Source organism: Cervus elaphus, chromosome 9 (genome assembly GCF_910594005.1).
Source record: "Cervus elaphus chromosome 9, mCerEla1.1, whole genome shotgun sequence".
Taxonomy (NCBI): Eukaryota; Metazoa; Chordata; class Mammalia; order Artiodactyla; family Cervidae; genus Cervus; species Cervus elaphus.
In genome coordinates, this window is record NC_057823.1 from 74867496 (window position 1) to 74885366 (window position 17871).

Below are 17871 nucleotides of genomic sequence, written 5' to 3' on the forward strand. Positions count from 1 at the left end.
GCCACTTACTCTGGCCCCACCTCTCTATGGAGCAAGTTACTATGTCTGAAATTGTGTCCCATCTGTGACAGACATTCTTCTTCAAAGATTCCATTATACTTTGAGTTTGGAAAAATCCACTTTAAATATGTAATCCTTATGCAAGTGCAATATGTGCACTGTACATGAAGACTCTGCTTTCACACCAAAACCCTGATTCTGTTTTCTTTTGCCTCTTATTTTCAATCAGTAATTTTCCTCCTCTGATTCCAAGAGAAAGACCAAAATTCAAAAATGTACATAGCCCCTCCATAATTTGTATGTGTGTTATGTATAATCAGATTATGGGCTTCTTCCCTGCAGAAGCTTAACTTTCAGAGGTCAGATGTGTGTCATAATCTGCAGGAACACCCTGGTTTTCATGCTGGTGAAAGTGAAGTCACTCAGCTGTGTCTGACTCTTAGCGACCCCATAGACTGCAGCCTATCAGGCTCCTCCATCCATGGGATTTTCCAGGCAAGAGTACTGGAATGGGTTGCCATTGCCTTCTCCACTGGTACACATACATTAACCCTAAACAGTTTCCCACTTAAAATGTTTCACCAGAATCATGTACAAGTATGTGTAGACCTGGGCCTCCCTATCCCCAAATAGGAATAAAATAACTTTGTATGTAGCAACCAGCTAAGACCATACTTTGGCCATCTGATGTGAAGAACTGACTCATTGGAAAAGACCCTAATACTGGGAAAGATTGAAGGCAGGAGGAGAAGGGGACACAGAGAAGGAGACTGTTGGATGAGACTCATCCAACTCGATGGATGAGTAACTTTGAGTAAGCTCTGGGAGTTGGTAATGGACAGGGAAGCCTGGTGTGCTGCAGTCCATGGGGTCTCAAAGAGTCTGACATGACTGAGCAACCGAACTAAACTGAAGAGCATACTGTGACATGTTTCCAATGGAGTATCTCTCTGTAAGACAATTCTTGTGGACTGTAAACAATGACATCAACCAGTCACCACTAAAAAAAGGTCATATGGTAGTTGATATTTCTCCTAGAGTGACCAAGGGAAAGACTTGACTATATTTGTGAGAATTAAAAACAAATTGCAAGTTCCCAGTCTATCCTTTGTCCTTATAAAGAACCAACAACGTTTTGTTGTCTCTCAGTACCCCATTTGGTGCATCTTGACCTGTTTTTTTATGTCTTAGTTTATTAAAATAAATGTTGTACATTCTTGGTGTGGCCAAAAATAAACGATGGTTCATATTGTGCGTAGGTTCTTGCTCATAACAGTCCAGACTGCTAACAGATTGCTAATGTGTTAACAGCTCTATTATAAGACTCTTAAGTATGCATTTTTTGTGGCATTTGTGAAGTAAAATTCTCCATGTTAAAGGAGTACTGCACAGGAACACTGGGATAGACGCCCAGACTCTTCCTGCATGCAGATATCCACAGTCAGTGTAATACATCCAGATGGCAGAGTGTTCTTACATTCTTCAAGGTGTGCTGATTATTCAGGTGTGCCCACACTGGAAACCAGAATATTGAACTGAAATTCTCAGATAGGCTTTCTGCCTCCTGCTTCAGACCTGCATATAATAGAATTAAAGGTACCTTAAATGTAGAAGCTTCTGGAAATGATGGCAGTTAAAAAAAATTAACAATGGGTGGACTCCATAAAATCAGATAATTTTTCAATTTCTCCTTCCAAAGATACTGGCGAAAATCTTTACACAGATGTGATTCAGAGTATCTCTAATTCTTGTGTGATCCAGACTTTTAAAACTGTAAATTATTTACATTGGTTAATATCCATTTATAAATTTTATGCTGTTGTCCCATGGAGTCTAGGTATTGATATTTTCAAGAGAGATTCTGACTTTAGATTGAAACATGGATGGTGGCTAGGAGCATGAATACATGTCTGATACATGCAGTGTGCTACATAAAGGCATTTCAGGGAAGTTGTTTAAGATAATTGGTTCTAACTTTAACATTATCTGTTCTGTTTTACAAAGTTGCTAATTAGTGCTAGGAGAATATTCTGTAGAAGACTGTCATGGTCCCTCAATCTTCAGTTCACAGTGTCAGTGGGGTTCAGTCATTGATTTAGACTGACTCAGGTTGTTGTTGCTGAGTGGCTAAGTCACGTCCAATTTTTGTGACCCTATGGACTGTAGCATGCAAGGCTCCTCTGTCCACTACTATCTCCCAGAGTTTGCTCAAGTTCATGTCCATTGAGTCGGTCATGCTATCTAACCATCTCATCCTCTGCCACACTTTTCTCCTTTTGCCTTCAATTTTTCCCAGCATCAGGGTCTATTCCAATGAGTAGACTCTTCACAGCAGATCGTCAAAGTACTGGGGCTTCAGCTTCAGCATCAGTCCTTGTAACGAATATTCAGGGTTGATTTCCTTTTGTATCGACTGGCTTGATCTCTGTGCAGTTCAAGGGACCCTGAAGAGTCTTTTTAAGCACTACAATTTAAAAGCATCAATTATGGTCCAACTCTCACTTCCTTACATGACTCTATAAAAACCATAGCTTAAGCTATACGGACCTTTGTCAGCAAAGTGATAAGTCTGCTTTTTTATATGCTGTCTAGGTTTGCCATAGCTTTCCTTCTAAGGAGCAAGCATCTTTTAATTTGGTGGCTGCTATCACTGTCCACAGTGATTTTGGAGCCCAAGAAAAGAAAATCTATCACTGATTCCATTTTCTCCCCTTCTATTTTCCATAAAGTGGTAGAATTGGATGTCATGATCTTTTTTATTCTTTTTTGAGTTTTAAGCTAGCTTTTTCATTCTCCTCTTTTACCCTCATCAAGAGGCTCTTTAGTCCTCTTTACTTTCTGCTATTATAAAGTGAATAGGAACTCAGATATGCCATTTCTGCATATCTGATGTTGTTGATATTGCTCCTGGCAATCTTGATTCCAGCTTGTGATGCATCCAGCCTAGCATTTTGCATGATTTACTCTGCATATAATTTAAATAAGCAGGATGACAATACACACCCTTGTTGTACTGACTCAGGTAACACACAGACAAATCATATTGAGTACTTATTTACAGTCATTATGCCAACAACATAACTTTATATGCAAAAAATTCCTATAAGAATATAAATATTACAAATCTTACTCTGTATTCAATACTTTTATAATACTAATAATGGTAATAAATGAGATTGTTCATGAAACTGAAATTTTAAGGAGGAGATTCTGTCTTCAGGCACAGAAGGTTAGGATGACCAAACAATGTTGCATGGACTCTCTGTACCCTCCACTTGTTTTGTTTTCCACTATGCTGACTTTGGTGGCTCAGATTGTAAAGAATCTCCCTACAATTTGGGAGATCTGGATTCGATCCCTGGGCTGGGAAGTTCCCCTGGAGGAGGGCATAGTAACTCACTCCAATCTCCTTGCCTGGAGAATCCCCATGGACAGAGGAGCCTGGTGGGCTACAGCCCATGGGGTCCCAAAGAGTCGGACACAACCGAGAAACTAAGCGCAGCATGTGCTGACTTAACCCGGAAGCAGATTCTTTAAAAACAAAAATCTAACTACCCATCTGGTTTTTACATCCTATAGATTTTCCAGCAATTCCAACTATGATCCTGGGCTGTTGCTTGATAGCATTGATATTCTGTGGTTGTGCCTAAATCATGTGCCTACCTCTGAAGCCACATGGCACATTCAGCATTGTCTGAAACACAAGCACCGGATACAAGGGAGGGTAGTTCACAGAAAAAAAAAAAAGTGTGTGCATACTGAGTCACTCAGCCATAGCTGACTCTTTGCGACCCCATGGACTGTAGCACACCAGGCTCCTCTGTCCATGGGGTTTTACAGGCAATAATACTGGAATGGGTTGCCGTTTCCTCCTTCTGGGGATTTTCCCAACCCAGGGATCTGTGTCTCCTGCATTGGCACTTGGGAAGACCTAGAAGAAACTCAGGAAGCTGTTATTGTAAGAGAACTAACAGGATGTTGTGCTGACTAAAACAGTAAGTATCCACTGTATTGTTACCTTACAGCTAATTACACTGAAGCTTTGGTAATGTACTATGTAAGTAAAACCAAAACTGGCAAACAGGCCTACTAACCTCAGAGTCACTCTTGATACTCATCCCTTATTGTCTATTGGAACCAATTAGATGAGCTCTGATATCATACTTAGGGAGGACTGTTTATTCTGATCCAATCTCTAGGACTCAAACAACAGTAATTTAACAAGTGAAAGTAAATTTTTTTCCAGTTTTTATCTATAAAAATAACATGTTTGTTAAAACTCAGATTTATGTATGAATATCAAGAACTTCAGACATATATCCCACTAAGATCATGCTCTGCTTTAAGGACAATTTATAAAGGGCTTCAAAATCTCAGAAATGATGAACTATTTGTCAAGCACATTATGATTTTTTGCGGTAGCCTGGATTTTTAAATTAAAATTAAATAATTTTAATTTAAATTAAATAATTGTTGTAAATATAATTAACTCAAAATTGATTTTCTATAAGCATAGCTCTGATATACAACAAAGAGCTAAGACAGACAAAGTAGAGGGTGATTCAAAGACCTTCCTTTCAGTATTCTCTTTAAAATCTCTGCCACCCCTCATCTTTTTTAATGCTTGACAATCATTTTCAAAAAGGCTTTCTGAGATCATAAAACAGATCAAGTTTCACAGAAATGGATACGTCTACTCACATAAGAATGCAGCCTTCTATCCTAGTTCTATTTCTTCTGCTCTAAGTCAGCTAACTAGCCTCACAGTATGACTTCTAATAAAAATTCTCATTATACCACAGCATGTTTGGCAGAACTCACACTGCTTTACATAAAACAGCTTCAAAAGTGAGGAAGAAAATATCCATCGCCTCACATGGGAGTTTTGTTGATTATGACATTATCATTTTCAAGATGAGAAAACACAGAAAGGTTAAGTGACTGTGGAAGGTCACACATTTCCTCCGTGTGAATGAGGATGATAGTTGTGTTTGCAAAACTTGGAGAACTGGAAACAACATTATCTAAGCAGTCACAGATTAACAGTCACTGCACCTTCTGGCTGTGGCACACTATTAGGAATGCATTTATCCTCATATATCATGTGTCATTGTTGTTTTGCTTCTGCATGAGTAATTAATTAACTGTTACAGTGATGCTTAACTTGCTAGATTGTTTTCAATTTTCACTTAGTTTTACATAAAAGTTTACCAATTTATTTAAAGTTAATCCTTCTAAATCTTATGAAATGTTGGCCTTTTCTACTGTGTAGGGTAACTGAAGCTCTATAACCTTTAACTTTAAATAATTTAACATGAGAAAACATGGAGGGAAGATAAAGATATTCAGCTGATTCAACTAAGATCTGATTCTTTTTAAATTACCTTAAGTTTTTTCACAGATTTTTCTAATGGCACAAATCAGAATGTCATCAACACCAAACCTACTAAGGGAATCAACAGATGGGTTAATCTGAAGGGTAAACGTTACAAGTAGAAGCCCAGGTGACACTAATTACTTAATGTAGCCTTCCAAACCCACATACTCTGTAATCACATCAGCCATCTTTCTTCTTAACTTTCACACTGACAAATTTTGAACCTCTGGTTTCTGTTTTACAGCATTCCAAAAACACTAACAAGCCATTTCAACTTTCTTAATACATGCAGGTCAGCTCATATATTAATATTAAAGGAATTACCTTTATAGATGAATTGATCAAAACCCTTATTCATGGAACATAAAAGAACTTCACCTGTGATTATAATTATGAAATTATTTTTATTCATCAGCTCAGTTCAGTTCAGTTGCTCAGTCATGTCTGACTCCTAGTGACTCCATGGACTGTAGCACACCAGACTTCCCTGTCCATCACCAACTCCCAGAGCTTGCTCAAATTCATGGCTATCAAGTCAGTGATGTCATCCAACCATCTCATCCTCTCTCTTCTCCTCCTGCCTTCAATCTTTCCCAGAATCAGGGTCTTTTCCAGTGGCGCCAGGTGGCCAAATTGTAGGAGCTTCAGCTTCAGTATCAGTCATTCCAGTGAATATTCAGGATTGATTTCCTTTAGGATTGACTGGTTTAATGTCCTTGCAGTCCAAGGGACTCTCAAGAGTCTTCTCCAACACCACAATTCAAAAGCATCAATTCTTTAGCACTCAGCTTTCTTTAGAGTCCAACTCTCACATCCATACAAGACTACTGGAAAAACCATAGCTTTGACTAGACGAACCTTTGTTGGCAAAGTAATGTCTCTGCTTTTTAATATGCTGTCTAGGTTGATCATAGCTTTTCTTCCAAGAAGCAAGTGTCTTTTAATTTCATGGCTGCAGTCACCATCTGCAGTGATTTTGGACCCCAAGAAAATAAAGTCTGACACTGTTTCCATTGTCTCCTCGTCTATTTGCCATGAAGTGATGGGACCAGATGCCATGATCTTAGTTTTCTGAATGTTGAGCTTTAAGCCAACTTTTTCACTCTCCTCTTTCACTTTCCTCAAGAGGCTCTTTAGTTCTTATTCCCTTTCTGCCATAAGGGTGGTATCATCTTCATATCTGAGGTTATTGATATTTCTCCTGGCAATCTTGATTCCAGCTTGTGCTTCATCCAGTCCAGCATTTTGCATGATGTATTATGCATATAAATTAAATAAGCAGGGTGACAATATACAGCCTTGACATATTCCTTTCCCAGTTTGGAACCAGTCTTGTTCCATGTTCGGTTTTAACTGTTGCTTCTTGATCTGCATATAGATTTCTCAGGAGACGGATATGTTGGCCTGGTATTCCCATCTCTTGAAGAATTTTCCACAGTTTGTTATGATCCATACAGTCAAAGGCTTTGGCCTAGTCAATAAAGCAGAAGTAGATGTTTTTCTTGACTCTTGCTTTTTTGATGATCCAAAGATGTTGGCAATTTGATCTCTGGTTCCTCTGCCTTTTCTAAATCCAGCATGAACTTCTGGAAGTTCTTGGTTCACATACTATTGGAGCCTCACTTAGGGAATTTTGAGCATTACTTTGCTAGCATGTGAGGTAAGTGCAACAATGTAGTAGTTTGAATATTCTTTGGCTCTGCCTTTCTTTGGGATTGGAATGAAAACTGACCATTTCCAGTCCTGTGGCTACTGCTGAGTTTTACAAATTTGTTGGCATATTGAGTGTAGCACTTTAAGAGCATCATCTTTTAGGATTTGAAATAACTCAACTGGAATCCCCTCACCTCCACTAGCTTTGTTCATAGTGATGCTTTCTAAGACCTGCTTGACTTTGCATGTACTGCTTACATATGAATTAAAAATCATTATGGTGCTATATCCTAATGGCTCAGCAGGTAAGGAATCTGTCTGCAATTCAGGAAACACAGAAAACTTGAATTTGGTCCCTGGGTCAGGAATACCCCCTGGAGAAGGAAATGGAGTGGGTTGTTTAACCAGAATAGTTTATGTGAGAGTAATGGAAGGGTCAACTGAGAGAATGTAACATAGTGCAGGTGTTACCAAAACTGCTGAAGAAACTGAAACAGTTCTATACTTAACTGATAGAGGAAGAATAAAAGAGTGATATATAAATAAAACTGGGGGATATGGTAAGAAGAATTTGTACATATACACACATTATTTATATCAAAGAGATTCTGAATCAGTATTGGGGCCACTATTTCAGAAGTAGAAAAGAAAGGCAGACTTAAAGACACTTTTCTGCCACTGCCAAGGCCTAGGCAGAGAAGAAAAGAATGCTTCGCTTCTCAGTACTGCCTCAGAGACACATTAGGCTTAAAAATCTGACCTAGGGCCTTACTAGTTTTCCAGGTGGTGCTAGTGATAAAGAACCCACCTGCCAATGCAGGAGACATAAGAGACATGGGTTTGATCCATGGGTGGGGAAGATCTCCTGGACAAGGACATGGCCACCCACCCCAGTATTCTCTCCTGGAGAATTCCATGGACAGAGAAGCCTGGCAGACTACAGTCCACAGGGTTGCAAAGAGTAGGACAAAACTGAAGCGACTTAGCACACACACAGGGCCTTACTAATAGGGCAAATAGCATTTATTCAACATGAGATAAGTTGTTCTGCTCAGTTAAAAACTTAAAATGTTATTAGAAATACATGTTATCTAATGGTTCAAGTATTAAAGGATCCAATAAATCCAGATATCACCTGTTGGGAGCTTTAAATAGAACAGAAATCTCTACTAATCCTTACTGTTAGAGAACATCTTTCTCCTTCCCTTCCTTTCCCCTTTTCAAACGGAGTAGAGACAGTAACGAGCATCTGATTAAAGTATGAGATGTTACTCAAGATTACAGAATGCATTACAGATGCAAGAGAGACACCAGGAGGAAATCTCTTTTTGAGGAAGGAAGTAGTATTTTTCCTGTGGAAGAGATGAGGTGGTAAGTAGGTGAGTTCTGGGGAAGGAGAGGTAGACCAACAGGAAAGGGAGCTTCTACAGGGACTATGAGTCAAAGCAAGAAAACTCAACTTCTGTGCCATAAATTAATCAATAAAATTAAAAGAATAACTCAAGAATATGAAAATGCTTATTTGACTTCTGCTTATATCGATGAAGGATTAGCTTGTTGCCAGTCAATACAACAGTAAACAGTGTATGATAACCACTATACATAACTCTAGAAAATGCAAACTAATTTATAGATTTAAAAAAGCTGAGGTTGGCCCCTGGAAAAGGTAGGAGGGAAGGATTACAGAAAGGCATGAGAAAACTTTTGGGGTAACAAATATACTCAATATTTTATGGTAATGATTTCATGGATATGTACATATGTCAGCTATACATTTTAAATATGAGTTTACTGTTTACTGTATATAAATTATACCTCCATAAAACTGTTTTTAAAAGATAAATAAGAATAATAATAACAATTATTTTTGTCTCCATATTCTACAAATGTTTATTGAGTGGGTTTCCTGTGCTGGGTTCGAGCCTCTCTGTAGACAAATGTAGTTCTTGCACCATGGAGTTTAGTTTAGAAAGAGCCACAGACATTCTTTAAGTGTAATATGCACTACAAAGTGTGCTGTGAAACTGCACAATAAAGAATTTAACCTAGTCTGAGGTTTAATCTGAGTTTTCCGAGATTTAAAGGATGAGAATCACATGGCCAGGCTGACAGTGGAGGAATGACCTTTTCCAGGCAAACAGAATACCATATACACAGCTTACAAGTAGTAAGAAGTTTCTCATGTGGCATAAAAGGTCCATCTAATTCAAGGAGCCACCAGAGAATAAATGAGAAGTATAGCGGATAAAGAAGAGTGAGTTATTGGTAAAGCTCTAACTATGTGCAGTACTGGAGAAATATTCAAAATTGTTCATGGCTTATCTGAAATTCAAATGTAACTGAGAATTCTTTATTTTTTACTTGCTAGATCTGGCAACCCTTGTTACTAGGGATGTCAAGAGTAGAAAATATTTCAAAGAAAGCACAACAATTACAAATCCTAATTATGAAGCATTGTGCCAAGTGCTGTGCATGGATTATTTAATTTTATATCCCTGCCTCTGCCAGTTCCACCAGCCACAGCTGGATGGCCTGATTTGAATTTCCTGATAACCTCAATCTGTTGCAGGCAGACACAGAAAGTTTCAATATCTTTTCCTATTACTCTCAAAAACGCATTTATATTTGCCTAGCATCTTTTTACTAATGTAATCCCTACTTTGCCAATAGCAGGATTATTTGGGAACCACAGTGTCTTTCTAGAACAAAGCACCTGCCCTTAGAAAGTAAAAGTGTTAGTTGCTCAGTCATGCCCAACTCCTTGTGAATCCATGGACTGTAGCCCACGAGGCTCCTGTGTCCATGGAATTCTCCAAGCAAGAATACTGCAGTGAGTTGTCATTCCCTTCCCCAGGGGATCTTTCAACCCAGGGATTTAACCCAGGTCTCCTGCACTGCACGCAGATTCTTTTCCGTCTGAGCCTGTGCTTAAGCCCTGTCTAATTAGATTTATGCAAGTGCTACTTTCCCCGTAAGTAACAATGGGTCTCATTCTTCATATTTTCTAAACCCCCAGAGTTCTGAATCACAACTGGCAAACACTATCTTAATCATAATCATTATAATATTTAACATTTGCTGGTTCTTATTGTATACCAGGTGCTCTGCTAAGAGTTCTCTATAAAGTATCTCATTGCATTTCACAACAGTTCATTAACATTAATTTCATCAATTGTTCCTCATACGCATGAAGAAACTGACATGTACAGCTATGTCACTTGCCAGGATAAGAGAACTGAGGCTCTCAGAAGTCACTTGTTCAAGTTCAAAGTGAAGTCCCTTGACCAACACCACTCAGTTATGGATTCAAGATTCAATTTACATGATCATCAACCAGGCCCAGTCTCTTAATAAATACCCTTTGCTCACTTTGCAGCTTCCCACATCCTCTCCCATCAACTGACACATTTCCTTGTCATTTTTAAAGCCTGACTTTGGTCTGTTGTCTTGGTTATTTCTCCAAATGTCCCTGTTAGAAACGAGGACTTGGATCTTTTGACAGGGTGGCCTTTATGTCAGAGCTCCCCTTTTCTTCACCCCGTTTTACCCTATCTTATACTTTAAGCAACTCTTATTACCTCCAATGTACCAATTGTACTGTACCTCTAAAAAGTCCACTTACCATTTGGGTTTAGGATTCTCTTTTGCATTTCAAACTATGTGTGAAATTAAGAGAAATGATAAATTATGTACCTGAATTAGATTGTGAATATACAGAAACATTGGTTTGTTTCTTTTAAATTGTGAATGCAATATAGAAGTTTAAAAAAACATCTCTTAATCATGTCAATTAGCTCTCAGTATAGGCTCTGCTTCACTAACTCTCCTCATTTTGATTACATTAGTACCTTCATTCCTGTTCCAGTTAGTTATTCAGATCTATAAAGTACAAAAAAAAATGCTAATGAAACTATTTGAAATTGTAGGTCAAATAACCTGGAAGATATAAGGGAGATTATGTAGGCTCTGGGTAATCATTTGAGGGAGTTAAATCTCCTTAGAAAGATGCAAAAATTGCTTAATATTTTGGACTATCAGTTGAAGGACATAAGAATGTTTAGAGAATAACCAAAAGGATAATGCGAAAAATAAAATATGTGCTGCAGGACAGCATAGCAACTGAAATGAAATTTTACCCAGCAAAGATTTTTTTGTTTACTACACATGATTTGGGGATAGAAATGACACTCCAATTAGGATGCACATCTATTCTGAGGTAACATAAGTTCTAAATGAAAAACAAAGCAAAACAAAAGTGGGATTATTTTCTTATTATAACTCAGAAAATGTAAGTCAAACATAATAAAACACTCTCAACTCAGGTGATTAAAATTAAAGCTACCTGTGGCATGCTACTGAAATTAATCCAAGGAGCCCCAGAATCATCTGATGTTTTAGATTCAGGCCAAGAAAAGCTTTGCCAAAAAAGGTCCATATAGTCAAAGCTATGGATTTTCCAGTAGTCATGTATGGATGTGGAAGTTGGACCATAAAAAAGGCTAAGTACTAAAGAATTGCTTTCTAACTGTGGTGCTGGAAAAGGCTCTTGAGAGTCCCTTGGACTGCAAGGAGATCAAACCAGTAAAATCCTGAAGGAAATCAATCCTGACTATTCATTGGAAGGACTGATGCTGAAGCTGAAGCTCCAATACTTTGGCCAACAGATGTGAAGAGCTGACTCATTGGTAAAGTCCCTGATGCTGGGAAAGATTGAACGCAGGAGAAGAAGGGGACCATAGAGGATGAGATGGTAGGAGGGCATGACTGACTCAATGGACCTGAGTTTGAGGAAACTTCAGGAAATGGTGATGGACAGGGAAGCCTGGCATGCTGCAGGCCATGGGGTTGCAAAGAGTTGGACACAACTTAGTGAACACCACCAACAAGAAAAGCTTCCCCCACTAAACTATATTATTCAGGATGCTTTCATTGCAACAATAGACATCCAACTCAATCTTCCTTTATGTAGCTCCCATAACTGAAAGGCCTATGGTGTGAGATATGACCATGTAACCAGAGGTTCAAATAACACATTTATGTGCTAGCAGTTTTCTCTTAAATTTACTGTGTCAGGCCTTCTCCATGCCACCTGTTAAAGCTTGCACCTCCCATCCCATTTGAAGGAGAGATACTTTATTCCCAAGAGACTGGGCAAAGGTTGTAGAAGTAATGTCACTTACCCTGATTGGGTAAATAAGTCAATCCCTGAACCAGTCACTTTGGTGAAGGAGATATATATAACAGATGGTTAAGCATGCTTAGATCCAGAGGTGGATTCAGTTCCCACTCAAACCAGTGAGGCCTTATGACTTTGAAACTGGAATAAGACACTATCACTGGGTGAAGCAGAAGTGGGTACTGGAGAGACCAAAGCCACAATTGTTTCCTTTCTTTTGAATCATTTTCTTTCTCTAAATACTACAACAGTTGTCAAAACATCCTTTTTTCCTCAATATATATGCTTCACGGTAGCTCACACAACTAACAATAGTTCTTTGAGTGGATTACAATATTTAATTCTCTGAGACCCCACAGAGACTGAGATAGAACTGTGTTTGAGCATCTCCTGTGGAGGTACGGGTCAGCAGTGGACTGCCACAGGGGCAGGGGCTCTGGGGGCAGCAGACCTGGGTATGACATAAGCCCTCTTGGAGGACGTCACCATTAACCCCACCATTGAGCTGCCAGAACTTACACAGGGCTGGGAAATAGACTCTTGGAGAGCATAAACAGAAACTTGTGTACCAGGACCCAGGAGAAAGGAGCAGTGACCCCACAAGAGACTGACCCAGACTTGCCTGTAAGTGTCCAGGAGTCTCCGGCAGAGGCCTGGGTCGGTGGTGGTCTGCTACCGGGTTGGGGGCACTGAGTGTAGCAGTACATGCATGGGATCTTTTGAAGGAGGTCACCATTTTCTTCATTACTTTCACCATAGCTTGGGCACAGGTAAATAGCAGGGAGGGAACACAGTTCCACCAACAGAAAATTGCATTAAAGATTTACTAAGCATGGCCCCAGCCATCAGAACAAGACCCAGTTTCCTCCTCAGTCAGTCGCTCCCATCAGGAAGCTTCCATAAGCCACTTATCCTTCTCCATCACAGGGCAGACAGGCTGAAAACCATAATCACAGAAAACTAACCAATCTAATCACATGGACCACAGCCTTGTGTAACTCAATGAAACTGTAAGCCATGCCGTGTAGGGCCACCCAAGACGGAAGGCTCATGTGGAGATTTCTGACAAAATGCAGTCCACTGAAAAAGGAATGGCAAACCACTTCAATATTATTGCCTTAAGAACCCCATGAATAGTACAAAAAGCAAAAAGATATGACACTGAAAGATGAACTCCCAGGTCAGTAGGTGCCCAATATGTTACTGGACATCAGTGGAGAAATAACTCCAGAAAGAATGAAGAGAATGAAGAGATAGAGCCAAAGCAAAAACAATACCCAGTTCTGGATGTGACTGGTGATGGAAGAAAGGTCTGATGCTGTAAAGAGCAATATTGCATAGGAACCTGGGATGTTAGGTCCATGAATCAAAGCAAATTGGAAGTGGTCAAACAGCAGAGTGAACATCAACATTTTAAAATTCACTGAACTAAAATGGACTAGAATGGGTGAATTTAACTCAGATGACCACTATATCTACTGTTATGGGCAAGAATCCCTTAGAAGAAATGGATATCCATTATAGTCAACAAAAGAGTCCAAACTGCAGTACTTGGATGCAATCTCAAAAACAACAGAATGATCTCTGTTCATTTCCAAGGCAAACCATTCAATATCATGGTAATCCAAATCTATACCCTGACCAGTAATGCTGAAGAAGCTGAAGTTGAATGGTTCTATGTAGACCTACAAGACCTTTTAGAACTAACACCCAAAAAAGATGTCCTTTTCATTATAGGGACCGGAATGCAAAAATAGGAAGTCAAGAAACACCTGGAGTAACAGGCAAATTTGGCTTTGGAGTACAGAATGAAGCAAGGCAAAGGCTAACACAGTTTTGCCAAGAGAACACACTGGTCACAGCAAACACCCTCTTCCAATAACACACGAGAACACTCTACACATGGACATCACCAGATGGTCAACACCAAAATCAGATTGATTATATTCTCTGCAGCCAAAGATGGAGAAGCTCTACACAGTCAGCAAAAACAAGACCGGGAGCTGACTGTGGCTCAGATTATGAACTCCTTATGGCCAAATTCAGACTTAAACTGAAGAAAGTAGGGAAAACCACTAGACCATTAAGGTATGACCTAAATCAAATCCCTTACGATTATACAGTGGAAGTGGGAAATAGATTTAAGGGACTAGATCTGATAGACAGAGTGCCTGATGAACTACGAACGGAGGTTGTTGACATACAGGAGACAGGGATCAGGACCATCCCCATGAAAAAGAAATGCAAAAAAGCAAAATGGCTGTCTGAGGAGGCCTTACACATAGCTGTGAAAAGAAAAGAAGCGAAAAGCAAAGGAAAAAGGAAAGATAAACCTATTTGAATGCAGAGTTCCAAAGAATAGCCAGGAGAGATAAGAAAGCCTTCCTCAGTGATCAGTGCAAAGAAATAGAGGTTAACAATAGAATGGGAGACTAGAGATCTCTTCATGAAAATCAGAGATACCAAGGGAACATTACATGCAAAGATGGGTTCAATAGAGCACAGAAGTGATATGGACCTAAAAGAAGCAGAAGATATTAAGAAGAGGTGGCAAGAATACACAGAAGAACTGTACAAAAAAGATCTTCACGACCCAGATAATCATGATGATGTGATCACTCACCTAGAGCCAGACATCCTGGAATGTGAAGTCAAGTGGGCCTTAGGAAGCATCACTACAAACAAAGCTAGTGGAGGTGATGGAATTCCAGTTAAACTATTTCAAATTCTAAAAGATGATGCTGTGAAAGTGCTGTACCCAATATGCCAGCAGATCTGGAAAACTCATCAGTGGCCACAGGACTGGAAAAGGTCAGTTTTTATTCCAATCCCTAACAGAGGCAATGCCAAAGAATGCTCAAACTAGCACACAATTGCACTCATCTCACACACTAGTAAAGTAATGCTCAAAATTCTCCAAGCCAGGCTTCAACTGTACGAAATAGGAACTTCCGGGTGTTCAAGTTGGACTTAAAAAGGCAGATGAGCCAGACATCAAATTGCCAACATCCTCTGGAACATCCAAAAAGCAAGAGAGTTCCAGAAAAAATATCTATTTCTGCTTTATTGACTATGCCAAAGCCTCTGACTGTGTGGATTGCAACAAACTCTGGAAAATCCTGAAAGAGATGGGCATACCAGACCACCTGACCTGCCTCATGAGAAATCTGTACGTAGGCCAGGAAGCAACAGTTAGAACTGGACACAGAAAACAGGCTGGTTCCAAATAAGGAAATGAGTATGTCAAGACTGTATATTGTCACCCTGCTTATTTAACTTCTATGCAGAGTACATCATGAGAAACACTGGGCTGGATGAAGGAAAAGCTGGAATCAAGATTGCTGGGAGAAATATCAATAACCTCAGATATGCAGATGACATGACCTTTATGGCAGAAAGGGAATAAGAACTAAAGAGCCTCTTGATGAAAGTGAAAGAGGAGTGTGGAAAAGTTGACTTGAAACTCAACATTCAGAAAACTAAGATCATGGCATCCGGCCCCATCACTTCAAGGCAAATGGATGTGAAAACACTGGAAACAGTGGCAGACGTTATTTTTGGGGGCTCCCAAATCACTGCAGATGGTAACTTCAGCCATGAAATTAAAAGATGCTTACTCCTTGGAAGAAAAGTTATGACCAACCTAGACAGTATATTAAAAAGGACATTATTCTGCCAACAAACATCCATCTAGACAAGGCTATGGTTTTTCCAGTAGTCATGTATGGACGTGAGAGTTGGCCTATAAAGAAAGCTTAGCACTGAAGAATTGGTGCTTTTGAACTGTGGTGTTGGAGGAGACTCTTGAGAGTCCCTTGGACTGCAAGGAGACCCAACCAGTCCATCCTAAAAGAAATCAGTCCTGAATATTCATTGAAGTTGAAACTCCAATACTTTGGCCACCTGATGTGAAGAACTGACTCATTTGAAAAGACCCTGATGCTGGGAAAGATTGAAGGTGGGAGGAAAAGGGGATGACAGAGAATGAGATGGTTGAATGGAATCACCAATTCAATGTACATGAGTTTGATAAACTCTGGGAGTTGGTGATGGACAGGGAGGCCTGGTGTTTTGCAGTTCATGGGTCGCAAAGAGTTGGACACAACTGAGTGACTTCACTGAAATGAATTCTCTGAATCTTTGTACATGCCATTTCTCACTTCCTGGTATTCCTAGCTCTCCCTTACTCTTTCTCATTCTTGTTCCAGGACCAGCTTCATTAATTCCCCATGTAAATGTCAGTTCCTCAAAGAAGCCTTGGAATAAAGGTTCAGAGACTTTGATGTACCATTGCCCTGTTCAAGTAAAACCAAATGAAAGCCTCTGCCCCATGGCACATGAGAAAACATTTCCATCACTGGAGACCTGAAATCCAGATTTCATGAATGTGCTATAGTGCAGCATAACCAATATTGAATGAGAACGGAAATGTACTGAAAATGGAGATGGGAAGAAAGGAATACAATCTGACAAGAGTGAGTTATTATGGCTGGAGGGTGATAAATAGAAAAGTTTGTCGAAGAGTGAAAAGTTAGAAAGGCAGCAACTACACATTGGGTCTTTGTGTATTTTACAGTGTTCTACAGCTGCACTGATCCAAGCATAAGATGACATTTGAAAGTTCAAAAACCCCAATAGCAATAAACCCATGAAATCAAAAGTGACTATATAACTTAAAAATAACAGCAAAATTAAACAATGTTCTGATGACTGTTTCTAAAATATCTTCAATTCCCTCTTAAGAAAAATTTTTTAAAGACAGAGGAAGAAATCAAAAAAGGAAAAAGAGCATATTTCAGGCTCTTAACCTAAGAGTTTCCAAACCATCACTTTTGGTTTTATTCTGAAATTTTTTATACCTTTTTTTTTATTGAGGAATAACTGACATATAACCTCATGTTTGCTAGAGGTATACAATGGAATGATTTGATATTTGTATATATTACAAAATGATCAAAACAATAATCTAGTTAACATCTGTCAACATGCATAGTTTCAAAAAGAATATAGTTTTCATTTTTTAAATAACAATGAATGGTGTTCTGAAAATTTTTTACTACCACAATGTTCAGAGAAGGCAATGCTTTAAAATGTCTTTTTCATTTTTTGGTTTGGTGATTGTTTCAGAGCAAAATTCTTTTGAGTAAAAGAACAAGATGGCAGAGGAGTAGGTGGACATGGAGTACCTCTCTCTCCATGGATACATCAGGAATACACCATCAGACACCATCAGAAGTGCATGCAGAACACCATCGGAGAGAAGACAGGAGTACCTGACCGGGGAAAAGAATATATAGAACCATGCAAAACTCAGTAGGATGAAGGAACAAGGGGGAAAAACAGGAGTGTTACTAGGACTGGACCTGCCCTCAGCTGGTTGGGGATCTGAGGCAGGGGGTCCAATCCCCACAGCAGGGCAACTGTCTGAGTCAGAGGAGAAACATTTAAGGCTGAGAGTGAAACAGCTGATCTGTGGCACCTAAATGGAATGAGAATCAGACAGTCCTTGCCACAGCCATATATACCACAGACAGGGATGCAGGTCCCTGAGAAGGCACAGTGGCTGGGAGCTGGAGCTTAGGGATTTTGGAGCAATCTCATGGTGAGGGCTGTTGTTAACTGCGGAGAGACAGATTGAGGGGATGTGAGGGAGGAGACTGTGGTG